This window comes from Crinia signifera, chromosome 2, assembly GCF_055691185.1.
Source record: "Crinia signifera chromosome 2, ASM5569118v1, whole genome shotgun sequence".
NCBI classification, from domain to species: Eukaryota; Metazoa; Chordata; class Amphibia; order Anura; family Myobatrachidae; genus Crinia; species Crinia signifera.
This window is the reverse complement of record NC_139218.1, coordinates 41,610,800-41,634,920: the sequence shown is the minus strand read 5'-3', so window position 1 is coordinate 41,634,920 and position 24,121 is coordinate 41,610,800. Positions and strand designations below refer to the sequence as shown.

At 43.0% G+C, this 24,121-nt stretch overlaps 1 protein-coding gene across 3 annotated transcripts in view; it reads right to left on the bottom strand.

The window, feature by feature from the left end:
• CADM2 (cell adhesion molecule 2) overlaps positions 1–24,121 on the bottom strand; it is a 1,292,583-nt gene that overhangs the window by 137,583 nt on the left and 1,130,879 nt on the right. The window lies entirely within an intron of this gene.

Sequence of the window (24,121 nt, the reverse complement as noted above, 5' to 3'; positions counted from 1 at the left end):
AAAAATGTATATGGCACATGTTACATTGATAAGGAAGCTGGGCCCTTTTCAGCTCTGGGCCCTATAGCATTTCATTCCCTGCATCTATAGAAGTTACACCCTTGCATTTAACCATTCTTTAAAATCGGAAGACAGTAGGATCTAATAAGAATAATATAAGTACATCCAAATGAGTAATTCAGTTATATCGGATTAAATTTCTTAAAATAAATATTAGTATAATGAATGCAAATGCATTACATTCTGAATATATAATAATTCTGAAAATTCTCAATTAATCAAGATCATGGTAGCAAACTATTACTGTTATCTAATCTATACAATGTTCCATTAATAAGTTATTAAATTAACTATCTGGCTCTTGGAACTGTATTATTTTTGGAGGCTTTATCCGTTATTGGCATTTAACCTACTACAGCAGATGTAGAAGGGGCATTTTTGTAGTTTATGATTCAATTTTACTTTTCTGTTACTCTGTAAGTAGAACTTCAAGGTTTTTTTTTTGTATAACATGCCTATTACCCCTTTCACATTGCACCTCAAACCTGGGTTATAGCTGGTTGTTACCAGGTCGATCCAGGTCGAGGTGCGGGTCCACCGACCCAGGTTATAAGAAGGGTTAAACCTGGGTTGTCCATTATACGCACAGTGTTTAATGTTTAACCCCTTCACTGGTGGTTTATTTGTTAGGGAGCGCTTCCCACAGGGCAGGTTTTTTTTTGGAGTGTGCTCCCTAAAAAAAACCCTGCTGTGTCTTCCGGGGCCAGGCAGTGCTGCTGTGCAGTATATCAGTTGCTGCCCGGCCCTGCCCTGCCCCCAGCAACCCAGCTGTGTGCAGCGTGCCGCACACAGCTATGAGGAAGGAGCCGGGGCCAGGCAGCGCTGCTGTGCAGTATGTAAGCTGCTGCCCCCAGCAACCCAGCTGTGTGCAGCGTGCCACACACAGCCATGAGGAAGGAGCCGGGGCTGGGCAGCCAAGGAGATGGAGACATTGGCAATCCCGGAAATTGGCAATCCGGGCAATTACCACTGAAGCATCAACCGGAAAATTTCCAGGATTGCCAGTGAAGGGGTTAACCCTGGAGTTGGGTTAGTATCAAGATCCCCGAGTCGAGCCGGACCCGGGATCGAAATCCCAGGTCCGACCCGGCATAGACATGTGAAAGCGGAATTTTGGGGGGCCAAAAGGTATTGCACAGCAGTGACAAGCATTTTCACAATAGTTAGACCACTAGGTGTACTTCGTAGGGTTTATACAAAAGATGCCAGCCCTGGGCACTTCTCACAGACTACCACATAGAACCCTGTATATTCAGATTTCTTCTTTTCTATTTCAGCATCATAAGCAAGACAGTAGCATCCACTCAATAATAGGAGTCAATTTGGCAGAAATGATTTAGACAGCTACAATGTATTCATGTATAAATATAATAATGCAATTTTTATTTAACACATTATGTTGTATTTCTGACATCATTTTTCTCCAGTCTTAACTTTTTTTAAGCCCTTACATATGACGAGATAATTTTTTCCCAGTTCACGCCATTCATTTCAATGGGGCGTATGCAATAGCGTCAATGTCGCAGAGGTCAGGGATGCCGGCTGATCTTGGATATTTTGTTTTTAAAGTGAAAATCCTTTACATTGTATCATTTTGCTTGTGTTGATAAGGCCATTGTGTATGCACTTTTTTGGGATTTAAAAAAAAACAAAAAACATGAAATATACAGGTAATTAGATTCGCCGGTACTTATATGCTAGTTGGGCGCCCACTAAGCTATTTGCTTAGTTTTCCGTGGCCCCTCGCAGGGCTCGCTACGCTCGCCACGCTTCGGGCTTGGTGGCTCGCTACACTCGCCACACTATATGAAATCAACTCAATACTGACATGGATAGAGGGGGTATGAGCGTACTAACTATAGTGGGCGCCCAACTAACATATAAGTACCTATTTGCATATGGCTAGGAATTGTGAGTGTATATGCTAGGAACTGTGAGTCGACATTCTAGGAGCTGTGAGTGGATATGCTAGGAACTGTGAGTGGACATTCTAGGAGCTGTGAGTGGATATGCTAGGAACTGTGAGTGGACATTCTAGGAGCTGTGAGTGGATATGCTAGGAACTGTGAGTGGACATTCTAGGAGCTGTGAGTGGATATGCTAGGAACTGTGAGTGGACATTCTAGGAGCTGTGAGTGGATATGCTAGGAACTGTGAGTGGACATTCTATGAGCTGTGAGTGATGCTAGGAACTGTGAGTGAACATGTTATGAATTATGAGTGTATATGCTAGGAACTGTGAGTGGATATGCTAGGAACTGTGAGTGGATATGCTAGGAACTGTGAGTGAACATTCTAGGAGCTGTGAGTGGATATGCTAGGAACTGTGAGTGGACATTCTAGGAGCTGTGAGTGGATATGCTAGGAACTGTGAGTGGACATTCTAGGAGCTGAGTGGATATGCTAGGAACTGTGAGTGGACATTCTAGGAGCTGTGAGTGGATATGCTAGGAACTGTGAGTCGACATTCTAGGAGCTGTGAGTGGATATGCTAGGAACTGTGAGTGGACATTCTAGGAGCTGTGAGTGATGCTAGGAACTGTGAGTGAACATGTTATGAATTATGAGTGTATATGCTAGGAACTGTGAGTGGATATGCTAGGAACTGTGAGTGGATATGCTAGGAACTGTGAGTGAACATTCTAGGAGCTGTGAGTGATGCTAGGAACTGTGAGTGGATATGATAGGAATTATGAGTGGATATGCTAAATGTTACTAGTTGATGTGCTAAAAACTGTAAGTGGATATACTAGGAGCTGTGAGAGGATATACTAGGAGCTGTGAGTGGATATCCTAGAAATTATGGCCCTTATTCAGATCTGATAGCAGTACCAATTTGTTCTCAAAATGGGCAAAAACATGTGCACTGCGGGTGGGGCAGGTGTAACATGTGCAGAAAGATTTAAATTTGGGTGGGGTGTTTTGAAACTGAAATCTAATTGCAGTGTAAAATAATGTAGCCAGTATTTACCCTGCACAGAAACAAAATAACTCACACATATCTAACCCTCTCTGCACATGTTACATCTGCCCCATCTGCAGTGCACATGATTTTGTCCATATTGAGAGCAAATTTGTACTGCAATCAGTGCAGTGCAGGGCCTATGGGTGAATATGCTAGGAGCTGTGAGTGGATATACTAGGAATTGCAAAGGGACACCCAAGGGATTGTGAGTGGATATGCTAGGAGCTATGAGTGGATATGCTAGGAATTGTGAGTGGATATGCTAGGTATTGTGAGTGGCTATGCTAGGAATTGTGAGTGGATATGCTAGGAATTGTGAGTGGATATGCTAGGAGCTATGAGTGGATATGCTAGGAGCTATGAGTGGATATGCTAGGAATCGTGAGTGGATATGCTAGGAATCGTGAGTGGATATGCTAGGAATCGTGAGTGGATATGCTAGGAATCGTGAGTGGATATGCTAAAAGGTATGAGTGGATATGCTAGGAATTCTGAGTGGATATGATAGGAATTCTGAGTGGATATGCTAGGATCTGTGAGTGGATTTGCTTGGAACTGTAAGTGGATATGTTATAAATGAATAACTGTGAACCCAAAATGCACCCACCCTCCATTACAGTATATTACATTTCATCCCACAGAGACCCACACTGACAGAACATTACACAACACAGACACATGAAAGCAGGCATACAAGCCAGTAATTACCAGAATCATTTTTCATGTTAACTTGGAAATTACTTATTTAAGAGAATGACTAACATATGCACCACAGCTTCCCATAAAACTGTAGAGGCATTTCTCTGGAGATCAATAATCCTTTCTTTAGTAATTGCTCACAAGTATTTTATTTCCAGAGATTTGCTAGTATATTTTATAAACAGCCCTTCCCTATAAAAGTATATTAGAAGCACAATTAGCAGTAAAACAACACTAGGTACAGGCATTACCGACAGTGCTTACTTTAGTCTCATTTTAACAGCGTAAGAGCCGTGGTCCTTATTCTGGTTGGTTTGCAAAAGCAAACTCCTTCTTTAATGAACAAAACCATGCATTGCAGGTTGGGCAGATGTCTCCAGCTCCAGAACATGATGGCCTTCTGATGTGATGGCATAACCTGTTGTAACATATGGGATAACGCCTAGCTCCACTGATGCATGTGCTGGTCGCCAGCCACCATACTAATGACATATACAGAGTCTGAACCCCTTAAACAACGTATGATATTTCTGGTTTAAGGATTTTTCAGAAGCTTTGTCCCAGTGCCCCTATTATAATAAATACATGTGGTCATGTTCATTACTAAATGCTGTTAGTGATAATTACGCATCTTAATGCTGTCCTTTTCGGTAAGCGACGGGTTCTGGCGGCTCCCCCCTCCCTCCCATACCCGGCTTGTAGTGCTGTTGCTGCGGGAGGCTGGCTCTCCTCCTCCCTGCACCCGGAAGAGGATTACAGTGCAGGGAGGAGGTCACAGGTCGGTGTGGGGCGGCGGGGGTCAGTGCGGGGCGGCGGTGGGTCGTGGTAGAAGCCCATAGGTTTCTATGGGACATTGCTAGCTTTTGCTGGTGATGCCCCCCGTCACGGTAACCCGGCAGGGGATCTTTAGAGCATCCCAAAATCCCGATAACGGGATTTTTACCGCATTTTTAGTTTAGAGAATCCCGCCCCCAGCCTGTAACATGGCAGGTAGGAGCTGATTGGCTGGCTGTTTATCACTCTCCATTTTGTTACTTTTTGAAGCTTGATACATCTTACTCTCCTAAAATATACCGAAGACTTAAATGTTGGTGAGTACCTCCGGTCTACTTGGCGACCCTCCTGAATCCCACTATTATTGTTATACGGGCCTTGATTATGTGATTTACATTATCATCCTCCATTAAATGAGGCAAATCACTCGACCCCTTAACTTCCCCTTCGGATCTCATAGAGATAAAGTCAAAAAAGAAGACAAATATAGCAGCCTTCTGCCTAGTGTTTATGCTCTTGAGCATTAAGTCAATGTCAATATTGAAGCGCACGAGTGCAAAGTCAAACAGGCGCTTTTCATGAAGTACGTGCGCATGGCTTATCCGCTTGCATTACGTTGTGGACTGCTATCAGTGTCAAGCCCATTTAATAGGTTAACGCACATTAAATATGTAAAATAAACGCCTGTCCATAAAAGAACTAACAATATTTTTAAATACAGTTCACACATCAAGCTCTAGATATGAAGATCCAGTTCTGTCATTAGCGATGGCTCATTTGTCCAGCAGCTGCTATGATTATGAACATATTGCTCAAAGGACAGCTCTTCTAAATCAAACGCTGCTGGATGCTATTCTCCTTACTGTGATGTTACTAAAGGACTCGCTTTAATGTGACCCGCTGCGCTCTTTCAGATTTCCTGCAAAAAGACTCAAAAGCTGGACAGCTCGGATGGTTCAGATCACAATGCATGATGTACAGAGAAAGAGCAGGAGTACATTCATTTGTCTTAATTAGTCCTGTTCATTCCGGCAATCCACAATAACCTCTGTTTCATTAGGTCCTTTAATAAAAAAAGGTTTGAAATATTAGCAGAACATAACTGGATAATGTCGTAGATAGAAGGATGCATGACTGTTTTCTCTCCATCACTGGGACCAAACTTATACTCTCAGTAACTAAAACCCTTTAGGGATATTTGCATTACGTAGTCAGGGAATAGCGGCTACTGAGAAGCCTAAGGTACATCGCAACATATTCAAAAATTGGGACACAATAGGCTTCATTACTGAGCTGCCTATGGCATGCCCCATGCACATAAGTCTCTGTTACCAGCAGTCCATTGTGGCAGTGCTGCCGGCAGGGGGGGGGACAGGGGGTACTAATGTATCATACCCAGAATCACAGTTGGTACCTGCAACACTGCTTTTACAGTACATAGAGGCCCCTCGTTTCTTACATTCTTGCCCCCATACTGTACCTCCTCATACTTGCCTCTACCACATCCCTCTCTAATCATGCCTAAGCCCCCTCCCCAACCATGTCTCTGAGCCCCCCTTGCCCAAGAATGCCACTGCCCCCAACCGTGTTATGCAAGCCTCTGTTACCCAAATGCACCTCTTACTTCCCTCTTGCCCGGTTGTGTATATGCCCCCCCCTCCCCCATTGTAGGTGCACACTACCTTACACACACACATATTTATATATATATATATATATATATATATATATATATATAAAAGAACAATCAAAAAATTTATCCTATAAATCTTGTTACATTGTGCAACATTTATTCACATTATTTATGTTCAACAAATACTGTCCAAACACTTGGTGTTTGGACACAGGAGAGCGCACATCTCTAGGAGCCAGAAAGGTTTTTGGGACCACATTTTCACTCCTGTGATCCTTGAGGAGCTTATTGGAAATTGGAGTTAACTCCCGATTATTATATAAAGGGACCACTCTTTCTAAGATTATACCCTATAAACTATATTCAAATTAAGATTCAAGAACAGTAAAGATACGTTAATGGTACCTAAAATTATGAATAAACTATAATCCTTCGAGCTGCAAGTACGGGCAACCGCCCACTGCTTAAAGGTCTTTAATATAATAGAAAGATCCAGGAATTCACTCCTCTACCCATTAGAGTTAAAAACTTGAGGCTTTAAAACGGACCTTGTACTACTGCAAAATAGCAAGACTTTTGTTCCGATAAAAGACCTATTAAGTTAAAAACTTGAGCCTTTAAACGAACCTTGTACTACTGCAAAATAGCAAGATTTTTTGTTCCGATAAAAGACCTATTAAGATCTGATATTAAATTGTTCACCCCTGATGAAGTCTCATAAAGAGACGAAACGCGTTGGGTAACCTTTGAAAACCATCACGAGCTGTAAAATTGTCTCAAAACTTGCATTTACATTTTGTTTTAAATGTTTTAATAAATGTTTTATATTGAAAAATGTTTATGGTAATTATATTATAAAGGAAAGACTGGAAGTATTCTGATCAATTTTATAGGGCGCTACATAACACTATTGGTTTGGATATATATATATATATATATAAAAGAACAATCAAAAAATTTATCCTATAAATCTTGTTACATTGTGCAACATTTATTCACATTATTTATGTTCAACAAATACTGCACATTGCTTAACACTAATTATTAGGATTAGATCCTGTAATCTGTCGCACTGGAGGCAGACACAGTGGCGTAGCTACATATTTGGCAGATCCTGCGGCGGCTTGGGGGAACGGCGCCAGCGGGATCTGTGGTGGACGCCGCTGGCTGAACTGACACCCTGTACATATCTAATGAGCGGGGACCCAGTGCAGTGCATATTGAATGAGCGGGTCCCGCTCATTACATATGCATGGGGCGGGGACCCGCTCATTAAATATGCACTGTGCTGGGTCCCTGCTCATTAGATCTATGCACGGAGTGGGACAGCTCAGCGCTCACTGCTGCCTGGGTCACCTGTCAGCTCAGCCAGCGGCACCTGTAGTCCATTGCCTTGCCCCTTCTTGGGGGGAGGGAGGGAAAAAATTCTAGCTACGCCACTTCAAAGACACCTTACTGATAGAGCTATTTGCTCCTGCAGAGTAAGCCTACAGATTCTGACTATGTCAAATTGTTCATTCAAAGGCATTACTATTAGGCAGTTAACTGATTCAAACTCGCAGGGGAGGAGAGGTGCCCCCTTGGGAGCAGGATCCTGGCGGCAGATGACTCCATTGCCTCCCGGAGTTACGCCTCTGTTCTGCTACATCAGTCCCATTGTCCATATTCCCAAGTGTGCCTCTAACCCATTCTTCATCCATACCACCTACACGCAAATATACAAACTGCTTATCGTACTTGCTTGATTTCATCATTTATGCACAAGACTGAATATTCGGAAGGGTACTTAGTTGTTTATCATTTAGGAAATATTCATAGAGGTTAGGTTCTTTCATTTAGTCTCATTACTGGTAAGGGAGATCTCCTGAAATATTTTGCTTGGCAATATGTAATATCAATATATTCAAAATTGCATTTCTCACCAATAAAGTATTTTTCATTTTGTTTGCTATAAGCAGAAAATCTTGTTCAATAAACTAGTTCTGCGAAATATATTAAAAATGAAATAAAGTTACCGTTTTTTAATCTTGGACCGGGCAGATAGCCTCTGGTGTGCGCAGCTTGTATTTGCTGGCTTGTTTTTAATATTGTGTTTATTTAACACTTACTGTACATGTTACCTGCCACTTAAAAAAAAAAACTAATTACAGATGGAGCGTGCTTCATTCTTGCAGGGGCTGGTGGTCGGATCGCCAACCGCCAGTCACCGCCAGCCACCGGAAGGGGATGCGAGATGCACATGCATCCATTTCTAATGGAGCTCCCCCGGGTCCCCGCAGCCTTGTCGCCGGTTCCAGATGCCCCCCCACCTCCCCGCTCCCCCCCAACCAACCCTGCCCATCTCCCTGAAGGGTCCCCCCCCCCAGCACAATAGCTGTAAAATAGCACTAGTCTAGATATACTCAATAGGCAGCACTAGACACACCCAGCAAGTGGTGCTAGACATGTCCATAGACTGTGCACACCCTAATCACATGTGTTGCACATGCCTACAGTATGTATGTATTGCTTGTTTCGGGGATACAGATGTATCCCGCTAGAGCTTTGCTGTGTATAGCAGCTTACTGTAGTGGAAGCGAAATGTGTCTGCATCATAGCCGCCACTGATGCGTCCACAGTTGCATTGCATTGCAGTTACGGATTCATCTCTATGCATTGCAGTGTACACATAGCGATGTATGCATAACACAAACACACTTATGCTAATTGCCATACTACTGATTGGTGCATTCTAGGGATCCTCAGAGTAGCACTGTAGATGCTCATGCTCACCCTCCCCATGGGACACAGATATAAGGGCATTGCTCTGTGGGTGGGTGATTGAGCTAGGCGGTTGATGTTGGTGGTGACAGTACAATGTTTCAATGCGGGATCCTATGGGCCTATTTTCATGGAGGGCCGGGATCTGCAGCTCCATCCCCCCCATTTTCCTGATTTACACCCCTTTCAGTGCAACGCTACTTGCTTTTGCTTAGGGCCTGATTCAGGGATGCAATGTCAGTGGAGAAATATTTAGTATCTGCAAGTCACACTGCGCACGTGCTGCAATGGCATTTTGGTAAAAGTTGAAGTGAGGATTTATTAGCAAAATGATTAATAATCAGGAACCGCATGTGGGAGGTAATAAGGGAGTGGTGACCGTTTTAGCTGACAGCTTGCAAAGGTGATCCCATTGGCAGTATACATGGCTCGAGCATCTTACTCTGCCGCCCATGCTGCGTATGGTTAATCAGATGGCCAATGTGGGACTGATGAGAGTACAACAACTGTATCGTATGCAAGCGATGGTCTTGAGTCAGCTTTCCTATGCAAATCCTGGAGGCTGCGACATTTGCATAGTTTCGCACAGCTGCTATGTATGAAATCGCAGCTGCCAACTATCTGCGTACGTGTCCAAACCAGGCCCTTATCTACCCACTCACAAGAAGACTAAGGACCCCAACTACATAACTGTGCTTGTACTAACAGCAGAGTTTTTAGAAAAAGAAAATCTACAGTGATCCAACCATTATCTTAAGTACCTGGAATTGTATTTATTGTGAATGTCAAGAGAAGCTATTATATATAATGGAGAATAAACGTTATTTAAAAAAAAAATCTTAAAAACTTTATTTAAAAGTGCACACGTGACTAACAACTTGTTTAAAAAAACAGCAATCATACTGTACACCTACAATACCAAAAAATATGTTTTTGCATTTAAATATATCCATTAATTTACCTTAAAATTGGGTAAAATTAGAAATCCGCTCAGAATTTATCGCTGTGCCGCACCTGTTCCTATGAGCATCACCGCTCTGCCCATATGCAGATGGTTTAATACTAATTCAGTTCAATTCTTAAAATATGGAAAATTGATTATGAGTCTTCTTAGTGCTTACATTTATGTCTACGTACAGATCTTACATTTCATTTAACACCACCAGACAGAAGTTAATACCGTAATTTCAAGCATATAAAAATAGAGGATGATGTAATGGCACTGGGGGAACGGCTGTACGTTGAACATTATACAGAATATACAACTTTGACTAACCCCTTCCCTGTTGTTAGATGATAGCAATTCAATAACATCATAATGTTTCATATTGGATTTCAAATTGGTGTTTTCCATACTTGCTGCAATAAAAGTTTCCAACAAATATGTTTGCAAATACCTACTAAACGTAATTCACCGGGTGCTGCAACAGATAAAATTCTGTTTGTTTCTTTTCTCATTATTAAAAGTTAAACTGTTGAAAGTTTTACTACAGTACGTAAAGTCAAGTTTAGGTTGTGTCTGGCTTATTTTACAATATGTATTTTTTATCCGAATTTTTAATATTCTGTTAACATGGGGAGTGCAAAAATTGTATCTGGATGATAGGCTGACAGTGTCTACGTCGAAAGTCAATGGGGGGTATTCAATCCCCGCCGCTATTTCCGACGGGGAAATAGCGGCAGACGCCTATTCAATGCTGTCTTGACTGATAGCATTGAAGAGGCAGATTGACAGAACGGACCCGACTTCAAAACCTGTCAGGCCAGTTTTGCCGAGAACGGCCGTGAATTGTTGCGATCATGGCCAGATCTCGACAATCCACGGGAGTTTACACACCATCTTCAACGATCATTGAATCCCGCCTGGCAATTTGGGCAAAGCGGTAGAGCAAAATGAAAACGGGCCAGGGTCATGGCTGTCGGAACGTACCGACAGTCGTGACCCAGGATTGAATACCCCCCAATAAGTCAACAATATATGGTCATCATGCATTAGGTTGAAAGGTACAAAAAGCTGACAGATGAGGAGTCGATTTGTATTAAGGGCAACAGGTTCAAAAGGTGGACATGGCAATGGGCCTTAATTCAGACCTGATCGCAGGGCACATTTTGTTAGCAAGGGGCAGATTTATTAAGTTCGGTGAAGTGATAAAGTGTCTGGTTTTTATCACCGGCCATTTTTCAAACCAAGCCTGTAACTTAACAGTTAGGAGCTGATTGGCCGGTAATAAAAACCAGACACTTTATCACTTCACCGAACTTAATAAATCTTCCCCTTAGTAAGTAGTGATGGTGGGATAATGTGGGAAACCCATGGTGGCCCATTGTCTTACTAGACCCAGGAACTCAGCCAACTGATGATGTCACTGGGCTTTCTATTTAGAACATTATGTTTCCTTCATGATATGGCTGCAATGTGATTGGACATCTGAAAGAGTAAGATTATTAAAGAATTAAAGACAAATGTTGCCATGAGTCCAATGATGGCATGAAATAAAATGAGCTGTCTTCCACGACTCTGACTACATCCACTCAACACAATGTATTTGTGAGTGCATTATGTACTGTATGCCTTAAGTGCACTTAGGAAGCTGTGTGCTGCAAGAAACTTCTCCATCTGTACAACGGGAGGTAATTATGTCTGCAGCGCACTATTCAAATCCCACGCTGTCATCAGAGGTCTCTGCTCCATGAACAGCAGCAATGAATAATACACTCAACATTAAGAGCAAAAGTATAAGGAAATAATAACGTAAGTAAAACTAAACATAGATAAAGTGGTTTATGTATCAATGATGATGATGGTAATACTGGGAGATAAAATGAATACCTATCCCTGTATGTCCATTATGTTCCAGGATGAGTCTATTATAAGACGCAAGTCCCCAATTTGAAAAATGATTACAGTCTATAAGAGATTAACCCTATGTGAATAATAGAAAGTAACTGGGGATCCAAAGAGTTAATCGAAATGATTGGTTCAGCTGGACACCCATGGGTGTGTTATGAAGGGAGCGGGGCTGTGCCCACGTCACCACAGAGGGTGGGTATTGGTCGGATGCTACGTGTGCAGTGTGATGCCCCCAAATAGGCTCTTATACACCACCCAACTTGCATTCCTATATACTACTGCCAATACACTTTCTCTATCCCAAGTAAGTTTTACATATTTTATTTTTTGGACATTGGTCTAATCAGAACTTTGGATCACGTAACCAGCTAACCACTTTTGTCCATACTTCATTTGTCATCAACAGCAATGGTCAAGGTTCTAGAGCAGATGTGGCCAAAATGGTCCTCGAGATCTACCAACAATTCATGTTTTCCAAACCACCTGTGGATCTGTTGAATGTGTCAATTAGATGCATCAACATTCAGCACATGTTTAAAAATGTGAGTTAGTAATGACCACACCTGTGCACCAGATAGGTGGTCTAGAAAATGTGAACTGTTGATAGATCTTCAGGACTGGTATGGCAACCCCTGCTCTAGAAGGAATCAGGAGAAGTTCTGAGATAAATTATAAGTTACATTTAAAATACATCTGTATTTAACTTGAACAGCTTCCTTTAATCACTCTCAAATGTTTTAAGACAACATTCCCTTATAGACCTCTCAGTATTTCTCATTCTATATAGACCTACAGTACACTGACTCAGGGCCAGATGTATCAAGCTTCAAAAAGTGATACAGTGGAGAGTGAAAAAAAACAACCAATCAGCCCCTACCTGTCATTTTTCAAACCCAGCCTGTAACATGGCAGTTGGGAGCTGATTGGCTGTTTATCACTCTCCATTTTATTACTTTTTGAAGCTGGATATATCTGGCCCTTATGATCAAAAAAGGGTGATACTAGATGGACCAAGTGGTTCCTATCTGTAGTCAAATTCTAGGTTTCTATAACTATCGTTCTTTAAGATCTGCTATTAACCCTTTGAGTGGCAACATTTCTGTGAGCGATCGTCAAAATATCCCCTAAAAATGGCAGCATTGCTCACAGAGACTCTTCTTTTAGTATAAATACAAATACAGCCAAGTTAATAAATTGAAGTTTAGATAAATATTGCACCTACAGATGGAACGCTACTCAGCCCGCACCGGTGCTCACCAGAATGCCCCCGCTGGTAAGATGGTGCTCCATCTGACTGGGATGCGCTAGGGTCCCACATGCACGTGCGTCCGAGTTTCTGGGTGGCGGGGGACGTGAACCCTGCCGTCTCCGCTAGATGGGCAGGGTTATGGGGGGGGGGATTTGCATGGAGGTGGGGGTGATCGGAGGGCACTGGCGGTGTGGAGGCGGGGACCGGCAGGTAGCTCTATTAGAAGGGGATGCGCGAGCATCTAATGCGCATGCCCCCTTCCAGCGACTGGCGGGGGCCGAAGATCCGACCTCCAGACCCGGGTTTGCAAAGGAATAAAACCAACCTCTATGACCAAAATATTAGCGCTATCTAATTCCTAAAAGTTTCACCATTGCGGATTTTAGAATCCTTTTATATAAAGTCACTTTACAGTCAGCTGGAACAATTTATGGCATCGATTAGCCAATATTAGCTATAAAATCATTTTAAGACAGGGAAATTCTAAAGGTTTCATCAATCGTAAGGTTTGTCTGGGAGATTTACATCGGTAATAATGCATACTGCCACTTCAAATATAAGGCAGAGGACAAAAAAGTAACGGCAAATCGGGTTTCATGCCTATTTGGCCATCTGTTATAATAAAAATTCTCTTCAGTCTTTCCCTGATATACATCCAATCTTGTCCGGGCGCATCATTTTCATTATGAGAGTGTGTGCGGTAGACAATAATGTCAGAAGTCAGAAGCTTTTCATTTATATGAGCTTTAAAAGGTTATGACATTGCCATGCTTACGGTCCTAAGGAGGGTGTATACAATAATATAGAAATGAATGAAAGCCAAAGAGACTTGGTAAAAATATTAATATATACAGTGTGAAATCTGCAAAGGCTGGTCATCTGTCTCTGTGTATTAGGGTTAGAGACCTTTATACGCAGCTATAGCATCAATGAAACAAGAGAAGCAGTTAGGAAGATTTACATACAGTAGGAAAAATATATAGAAGCCACCTATTGAGTTCACTGTCTCCCGTGGGTGAATCTATTATGGGTGTGATGAATATGGGTCCAGGGGGCCTCCAAAGCACACTATGCATATATTACAAGTATCATAGGTATTTGAAATACTTACCTCATAGGCAAACGCAGTGGGGGTTTCCAGTTGCCCAGAAACCCCCTCCAACTGGCAAGTTGTTCATATTGTGACAACAATAGCAATGGTATATAATAGGATAACTTGAGCTGCAACAACATAATTCAGTGCATGGGCAGAGCAGAACTGCTGCACATCCCCAGTGGTAACAGCCTCTACCAAGGTTGTTGGGTACTTACAGTATGTATTATCTGGGCGCCCGATTTTTTCATTGCATGCCACTACTTAAGGCATGCGATGCAATGTGATTTTTCATTGTACAGGCACCCTGATGCCTGATTCCAATGTTAAATGCACCCACAGACCCGATTTTTAATTGTACACCCACCCTGATGGGTAATTACTATGTGAAATGCCCCTCCCATTGTTAACGCCACCCCAGTATCAACGCGAACCTGAAGAGTGGCGAGCGCAGCGAGCCCACGAGGGGCGGCGGTACGCATCCTCCGACCTTTTCATACCCCCACTATCCACGTCGGTGTGGAGTTGATTTTATATAGTGTGGCGAGCGCAGCGAGCCACTGAGCCCGAAGCGTGGCAAGGGGCCACAGAATATATGTGAAGTAATCCTCGTCCCCTCGCGGGGCTCGCTGCGCTCACCACGTTTCGGGCTCAGTGGCTCGCTGCGCTCGCCACACTATATAAAATCAACTCCACGCCGACGTGGATAGTGGGGGTATGAAAAGGTCGGGTTGGCGTTGATAGTGGGGTGGCGTTAACAATGGGGGGCCATTTAACATAGTAATTACCCATCAGGGTGGGTGTACAATAAAGAATCGGGTCGGGGGAGGGGCATTTAACATAGGAATCAGGCATCTGGGTGCCAGTACAATGAAAAATCGGGTCCAATCGTGTCGCGTCGCATCGCATGCGATATGATTGCATGCGATGCGATGCAACGCAATTTTTTGCCCAGCGATTAAAAAATCGGGCGCCCATATAAATACACAAGTACCGAATTATCTTACAGCACCAACTTGGTAATGTACAATAATAAACTAACTGTATGAAAATAGAATTACTGGATCATACTTACATGTTATTCAAGGGACAGATAATTAAAGATGTCTGTCCACCATGAATACTAGGAAATTTTACCTAACTCGAATTTAAAAGATGAATTACGCATACTGTAGCAATTCCCAGGCTGTCAGTATTCCAGTCCGGTTACTGATGACCAGTACTTGCCTTCTGATTGAGGGTAGGGTGGAGGATCTGTGATTTACTGTACCATTAGTAAAGCCGAATCATGCCCTTGCGGGAGCCCCAGGTGGAAATCAGGGGTCTCATTAGACTAAACACCTCGGTTCTCTCAGCACACATGTTGATGATAGATAATATACTATATTCCGTTACATTCTCATAATCCTCATCTTCAAACAAATGCAAAATACCCTTCATTTTAATTACGGTGTATGATTGGGCAAGTGTCTGAGCTAATATTACTGTGATTTGCCGCCTCTATACAAACTGCGATTCCCAGCATTATCATCCTATACTGCCTGCTTCGCTAAGAAGTGGGCGGGATGCAGGAAGGGCTCTCCCTTTTGCGGAGGAATACTGAAAAAAATTGTGAGTCTCCTTCCAGTAGAGTAGGTATTGCATTAAGACCATATATTGGGCCTGATTCAGACCTGTTTTCTAGGATGCATATACTCGCAGCCTAGCAAACAAGTTAACGCCGTCCGCCACCCTGATGAACAGGCAGTTTGTAACATTTCAATTTGTTTGGGAGGCACTGATATGCGGTGCTTCCCATTGACAAGTGAAGGGGATGAAGCGCCAGGGGCTGGGCTAGGCCGTCGGTAAAAAAAGCCAGTTAAAAAAAAAAGTAAAAGCAGCACTTCTAAAAGTGCTTCATTGATAGGGGCTGCTGCTGTGATTGGATAACAGATCAGGCAGATCAGTCAGTGGATGGGGGGGGGGTGTCGACAGAGATGGGGGGGGCGGTGGTTAACAGGGGAGGGGGGTGACGGCCCCATTGAGTGGCTTCTCTGTACACAGCCACCACCACACGTCACTGGCATACTGTATCTGCGCATGTGCAGACCCTGACAATAGGAAACGGGGCCGTATTCGGCCCTATCTGATCAAGGCTGAATCAGGCTGACTCCATTCAACTTTTTTGAGGGTTACTTTTATTTCCTTCTTACAAACCATCATTCGGTTAATACCATATACCTGATTTTGTGGCTATTCATACAATAAGGTTTCCAATAAGACTGAATGGACAGGGAGACGAGTTACAGTGACAGAAGATACAGCAGCTGCTGTTTTTGTATAGTCAGTGCATTGTAGAAATAGAAAATACAACTGTTGAGATGACAATGTCAGGTCTGGGTATTTGTACCATATCAATACTCAAATAGATGATGACAGGTGGAGAACACATTTGGGTTGTCTGCATAAGTCAAAGCTTCTAAAAAAGAAATAGGTCATCTCATGATAGCAAGTAATGGTGTTTCCTGGGCACGAATTATGACAAGTACAGATAGATTGTTTTTTTATTTTTTTTATTTTACTGTATTGCATTATATGAGGAGGTTTAAATACTGTACATAGGAATTTGTACAGTGGAAGAATTTACAGAACTCTACAGGATTCCAACAGAATATAAGTCACAGTTGGACTAAGTGGAAAATATAAGCAAATAATTCAATGTTGCTTGGTGCCAAACGTGCACAGTACCGACGTGAAGATTAGACTAGTCAGCCGACAGGTCAGTAATAAGTCACAGCTCACATCACTAGTCACAGATAACAGCATCCCCAGACATTTCCTCTAGAATAATCCTGCAGCATGAGTGTCAGTGGGGCTGTAAGATCCTTCTGCAGACATGTCGTACAGTATTTATAGATTCTTTACTGATTGGCCGCTGTAAATTCCATGCACCGTGATTGGTCTGCAGGAGGAGTAATTGATTCAGTTTATTTTGCCCAAATCTAGAGCAAGTTCACAAATAAATTTGCGAATCCTTGCTGAATAAGCTTTTGCATCTCAATTTGTGGTGTATACTTAAAAACTATAACATTGTACTTCTTTTAATTTCTTTACTAATATATACACACTATAATATTTATATTATAATGATGAATTTATATTGTAATGATGATGATCTATATCTTTATTTTAGGTGTCCATAGATTAGGAAGCCAAGTGGTATCACAGGTAGTATGGCACCCTCTATAACAGGACTGCCAATACAAAATTGTGGGGCCCGGGACCGATTTCTACTGCCCCCCCCCCCCCCCCCCCCCTGCCCGGCTCTTCTTGGCCCCAGCTGAATCCCACTGCTCCCGCTGTGCAGTTTTCTCGCTCCACCCTCGGAGTCCGGATGCTGGCGGCCATTTAAAGTATGGTGCCAACTTGTAAGCCAATCTGAGCTTGCAGTCCGGCAGTCAATCAGAGCAGATGCTGGTATGGGAGTTCTGATTGGTTCACCAGACGTTACTGCATTTTAAATGGCTGCCAGCATCTGGCGGTGAACTTGGTGAAGGAGAATCCTGCACTTCAAGAGCAGTGGCTGGGCTTCAGCCTGGGGCATCTTAGTGGAGGCAGTCAGGGGGTGCGATCGGCTGAATGAGTGGCCCGGGCCCTTCACTCTTGGTAAGAGAGGCCAGGCCTGGGATAGCTGTGCCCGCAGCTCCCCCTGCTCTGCAACATTACAGGGAGCACTCAGCTTCTAGTAGGAGCTAGTAATGTGTAGTGTGTAATGTTCAAACAGGCACTCTTTGGGCGGCAGCCCAGCATCTGTGAGAATAAAAATGGGTTATGCTAATGAGGACACGCCCCTTCATCAATAGCCCTCAGTAACGCCCTTGAGAAACCTCTATCCTGGTGGATTCATGTATGTGTTTGAGTTCCTGTATTGTTATTTATCCTATTTATTCACCTCCAAAAAAATCAAGTTCATATAAATTATTGTTCTATCCATATTTTTCGCAGAAAAAGAAACCTTTATGGGATTCAGAAACTGTTACAAATCCTTTAATTATAGGAAACATGGCTAAATGATGGATTTAGATAGTCACAGCTAAACCTTGAACTGACCAATGTTTTGCATTGTGGCTGTGTCCAATTATAGCATAATTGTGAAGCTTCTACAGAAGAGATGAGAAAAATTAACAAAGCAGAAAATAAGTATAACTGCATCTCGGAGGCATTTAAAACATGCAATCATCTATATAAATTGGGTCAAATATTAGATTATTTTAACAGAGCTTTATTTGAATTGCATAATTGATTAGGGAGAAGGTGACCAGAAGGATACAGAGGTAGAGTAGTCACTAACTGGAAATTGTTTGCTTTAGTTATGCAGCACAATAGCTGCAAAAGTGGTTTGGGGGGCAATTTATTAAACAAAGAAAAGCTCCATTTACACCTGTTTTAGGCATCAATGCCAATAATGATCCTGATTCTGAGGTGGGACTAAACCAAAAAGAGCAAATAACTGTAAATTTGCAAAACCATGCTGCACTCAGGAACAGATTAAGGTATGTGGGGGCCCTGGACAACAAGCTTGTTGGGGCCCCCACAGATCTTATAAAAAAAATAATATATATATATATATATATATATATATATATATATATATATATATATATATATATTATCAGTCTGCAATGTGATTGTGTTCAATTCCATTAGAAAGAAGATATGGTGGTGGAAAAGTAATAGGATGAGCGAACCAGAAAGTGAGAGATTTGGTAAGAAATCTCCAGTTTTTTTCAAAGCGGCAATGATTCACATTTCAAAATCAAACTGGTTTTGCCGTGTAAATGATTGCCGCTTTAAAAAAAAAAAAAAAACTGGAGGTTTCTTACCAAATCTCTCACTTTCTGATTCTCTCATCCTATTACATTTCCCCCATTATGTTTCTGAATACCAAAATGCAAAATGTAACCTAATGTTCCAAATATCTTACTTATAATAGGGATAACACCAATGAATCTTTGGTGCATTAATTCCAAGAAAATACATACAGGGCCATCTTAACAGCATTATGGGCCCCCGGGCAAAGCAGTCCAGCGGGGCCCCTCCCTACACAACCTTGTGGGTGCCACTGTACTGTATGTATGTGTGTATATATATGTATATGTTCATACAGGGGCGGATCCAGGAGAAAATGACAGGGGGGCACCATCAAGGCCGTCTTAACAGCAGTGTGGGCCCCTGGGTAAAGCAATGCACTGGGGCCCTTACCCATTCTCCCCTCCTAGGGGTGGGGGGTGCTATTAGCAGCAGCTTTGATGTCCCACGGGTGGCAGGGGGTGCTCTAGCTTCCATTCAACATGTAGGACCTGGAGCAGTAACTTCTGCTAGTTACTCCTTTAATGCACAGGTGGTGGGAGGGAGAACACTAACATGTGGAAGGGGCACTGAGCTGAATGACGGGTCCCTTGTAAATGACTTCCAGGGAGGTAGTGATAGGGTATAGTTTTATACACAGGGGAGGGTTGGATAATGGAGTGGGCTTAATATTCGCCATTTTCTGGTGGATGGGCAGCTTGTTTGACTGCAGATATCGGCAATTATCTGTAAATAGATTTCTTAGCCTTCAATAGTATAAAAACCTAGAGTCCCTTTGTTCAGGAGGTGCTGGGAACTTGGGTATCAGAGATCAGGAGCCAGAGCAATCCATTGACAAAACTATAAAACTATACACCAGACGTTTGGAGCTGGAGCAGGGACCGGCTGCTGTAAGCCTAATATCTCTGGTTCTGAAAAAGATAGAGACAAGCCGCTAGTGTTGACAGAAAGGGGAGAGTCCCAGCTTTTGGACTATACTCTCAGAAAAACCAAGTCAGAGAGAACCTGAGAAATACAGTATGACTGGGAAGTAAATGAGTAATTAGCAGAAGTTAATGTGGACTGCTGCTTTGAAGTTGGATATCTCCAGTTCCCCAAGGCCGATTTTCAAAATTCTGGTATCCCTGGAAAAAGGGGATCCTCAGCTATCAGAAAAGGGCCCTTATACACCTGGGGCCCCTGGGCAAGTGCCCATTAAGCCCATACGAAAAGACGGCCCTGAATACATATAACACAAGTAATGACTTAACAAAAAAAAAAAAACAGGAAGAAAATGGGACTCATACATTTGTTACAATTAAAGGACATATACATAAAAATGGACAGACATCATAAGATTAAAAAAGGTAGCTCACAAAATATTAGTAGTTAATTAGTTACCTAATAGAAAATAGTATATAATGCTGCTGTTTATGAATAATTCACAATAACTGATATTTCCGGGACCACACAGCTCAAAGCCCGCAGGTAGTCAGTCACGCGCTGCAAGTGCCGATGAGGAAGGAATGGAGACTGAGCAGCTCCCAGACGTAACAGAAAGCCCAGCAGCTGCGGTGGTGACTGCGAAATCCCGCAAGAGGCTGACAGAGACGTCAGCAGCACCTCGATAGGCGGAACTGATAGCGACTGTTTAGTGGGGAAATCGGAGACACAGCGGAATCATGCTGTGCTCCCATTCTAGTACCAGTGGCATGCATGATTCAGGGGAAGAGATTGGGGGCCCCTAAAGTGTAGAGGCCCTGGGACAACCACCCCTAAAACCCCTCCTTGGAACCGGCCATGGCTTCACTGTAGGTGGGGCAGTTGCAAAAGGTGAAACACACTACAGTATAGATCATTAATCTGAGAAATTGCAGTCGACTGCAATCAGTTAATGCATATATTTGCTCATTGATAGTTTGTAGGGATTTTGCCCTCTATCCATAAGCTCATCTTGATACTTCTCAGGTTCTGTTGGCAGAACCGATGGCATTTGAAAATGTTTAGGGGTTTCGAAGGAGGTCACGCCAGATGACAGAAGATTATACAGCTGCACATTCTAGTCTATGGACAGGAGCAGTGAGAAGCTCATCGGGATGTTCTGTCCCAATGGAGGACCTCTCCTAGGTTGTGGGAAGAAACAGGGCCATCTTAATGTATGGGCAATGGACAGCTGCCCAAGGGTCCCCCAATTCTATGGGCCTTTGGGCTGGGGCAGATTGGGTTGTGGGCATCTGCCTCCTGAGCTTCTTGGGAGGCAGTAGAGAATGCTGCCTGGTTGCTCTGATTGTGAATCACACACAAACAGAGCGACCAGGCAGCATTCTTTTCCTGCTTCCCAGCCAGACAGTGAATGGGTGTCAGCATGCTGATTGGCAGATGACTGCAGCTATCCACCTATCAGAGCGCTGACAGCCATTCACTGCATTGAAGCATGTGGAGAAGATGGCACAGGACCAGAGGAGAGGCGTGTTATTATACTTTTTTTTGTTTGTTTACATTTTTTCCCCTGAATGGGTGTGAAAGGGCCCGAAATGCATTGCTTTGCCCTGGGCCTACAATGTTGTTAAAATGGCTCTGGGCAGAAATCCAGCTAAATTATTGCTGCAATGCTGATTTCTGCCTTTAGTGTGGCCCAAACAGCATCAGCACAGGCTCCTAAGTCGGAGAAAAGTAAAAAAGTTATGTATTGACTTTTTGCTGTGCCAATGTCGACCATATGGTGTTGACCTATTGACTGGGAAACCTACAGTAGACACAGAAGACACAGTTCACCTATAGGGTCCGATTCAGAGCACCCAAGCCACCAGCGTGTAATTTTACCAAGACCGTGGTAGGTCATGGGAACAACTCTTGTAGCTAGGATTGGGTTTGGCTGCACTCGAGGCATAAAGTGGTCATGCAGAGTTGGAGGAACTAATTTCTCTATGCCACCTAATTACCCCCCCCCCCCCCCCCCATTGGGCAGAGTCAGGGCCTGTGGTAGGATTTTTGGCATCCCTCTGCAAATTAGAATGCTTTTCTGTGAGAATTACTGTGCAGGGCCAATGTGGAGGTTAAAATGTTCCACCTCACCATTAGAGGTGGTGGAACTCAGTTCCGCCCCGTTCCCCCTCACTTTAACCCCTGGATGTATAATATAATGTATCCGAAGGCTAGTAATCGCGGAAATTGCCAAGCTGGGGGCGGGGCTTGATGATGTCTTTAAAAGTAGGCAAGCCCGATGCTAAATTACATCAATCATTACAGAGCGGTGACACCTTTCTTAGGGGCTATTCCGACCTGATTACTGCTCTTCTAATTTGCGGAACCCTGCGATCCAGAGTGAAGCTTTGCCCTGTGCAAGCCTGGGAATTGTTTAGCATTGGCATTAGCATGTTATTAGCCGCAAACCCATATGCGAAGAGAATAAAAAAGTGTACCAGTGCTGGCTGCTAAGTTATAAAAATAGAGAACACAATAGGAACGGTATCTTTTACAAAGAACAATTTTAATAAAAAAATATACCGTGTTTCCACAATAATAAGACCTACCCCAAAAATAAGCCCTACCATTATCTGGACAACAGTTCAAAATAAGCCCTACCCCGAAAATAAGCCCTAGCTAAATCCCCATGTTTCCGAGTCCCTGCACTAAACTGTAATGCTTCCAGCTCTGTCCCCGCTACAACCCCCCCCCCCCCGCGCGCCGCATGAGATGGGTACCGTTGAGGCCTCTGCTGGCATCAGTGGCCCCAGGAATGCATTGCGCATGTGACGTCACCGTGCACCATCCAAGATGGAGTGGCGTCTGCACGGTACACAGACGGGAGAGGAGTGACAGAGGTGGCGGAAAGCCTGGAAAAACGCGGAAGGAAAAGGAAAGCGGCAGTTGTGCTGAAAGTATAAGGTGAGTGACAGGGCTGAGGGGCAAGATGTTGATAAAAGCAGGACTGTCAATGTTAATTTAAAGCCCTACCCCGAAAATAAGCGCTATGGTGTTTTTTGTTCCAAAAAAAATAAGACAGTGGGTGAGGTTTAATAGGATGAGAGATTTGGTGACAAATCTCCAGTTTTTTTTAAAGCAGCAATCATTTACAATTCAACATCAAACTATTTTTGCAGTGTAAATGATTGCCGCTTTAAAAAAAACTGGAGATTTCTCACCAAATCTCTCACTTTCTGAATCTCTCAACCTATTAAATCTCACCCAGTGTCTTATTATCGGGGAAATGCGGTATATATGGAATTCCATTTTCATAAAATGAGTACAGGTACACTTAAAACACAAAAATGATAACAAGCACACTACCATACGGATATGTTGGTCTGCACTGTGGTATCTCTAAGAATAGCAGTAAGTAATTACCGGGTAGCCAATTAGTCCCAAAAAGCAGAGTTGAATATGAGAATGGAGTTTTGCCAATTCCTCTTGAATGGGTGTAGGTAAACCTGGATGACTGGGCAAGTCTGTCGCCGACTCAGATACGCTTCCGGATGTGAAGGGTGGAAATGCTTTTGTTTAGGAGAATTTGATGTCATAATGTCCATATCTGACTGTTGACCTTTTGACCCTGTTGACCAATAGTGGTCGACCTTTTGACTGATTTTTCCCGTTTGTTAAAATAAGTCAGTCTTGACTTACTGTGACATCAGCTACTTGCCTGTGTTCGCATGGGGACGCCCAGCGTTATCCCATGCAAACGCTCCCCTGCACACCTCCATCATGCCCCCCACCCCCCGTGCGAACGCCTCCGCGGCTGTGCAAGTCGACAAAGGCGTCCGCACAGCGGCCTTGATTGTGCGTATATGCAAATATGCGCATGCCCAGACCACAAACATCAGTCCCCAGTGCAAATAGGCCGGGGTCAGAGTGCATCAGAATCACCACCCTCTGTTCAAATGTAGAGCAAACATGTTAGAAGAGTTTTGAGGAAAGCCGAACATTTAAATATAACAAGCAAACAAATGCTATTTGCCCTTTATACCGGTAGCAATTTTATTACAGGAAAGTTGTTGCTAAAATAAAAAAAAAGAATTCTGCATCATTCGAAACAAATGCAATTAAATTCTGCACTTTGTACTTGATATTTGCTTCCGTTCCAATATTGTCAGACACTGATACAACCGGCAAATGCGTGTTGCCAATAGCAACATTTACATAATTCTTGCACATAATTGAACTTTATGATAAAAATGCAGCTTAAACCGAATAACTCATCAAGTACGTTT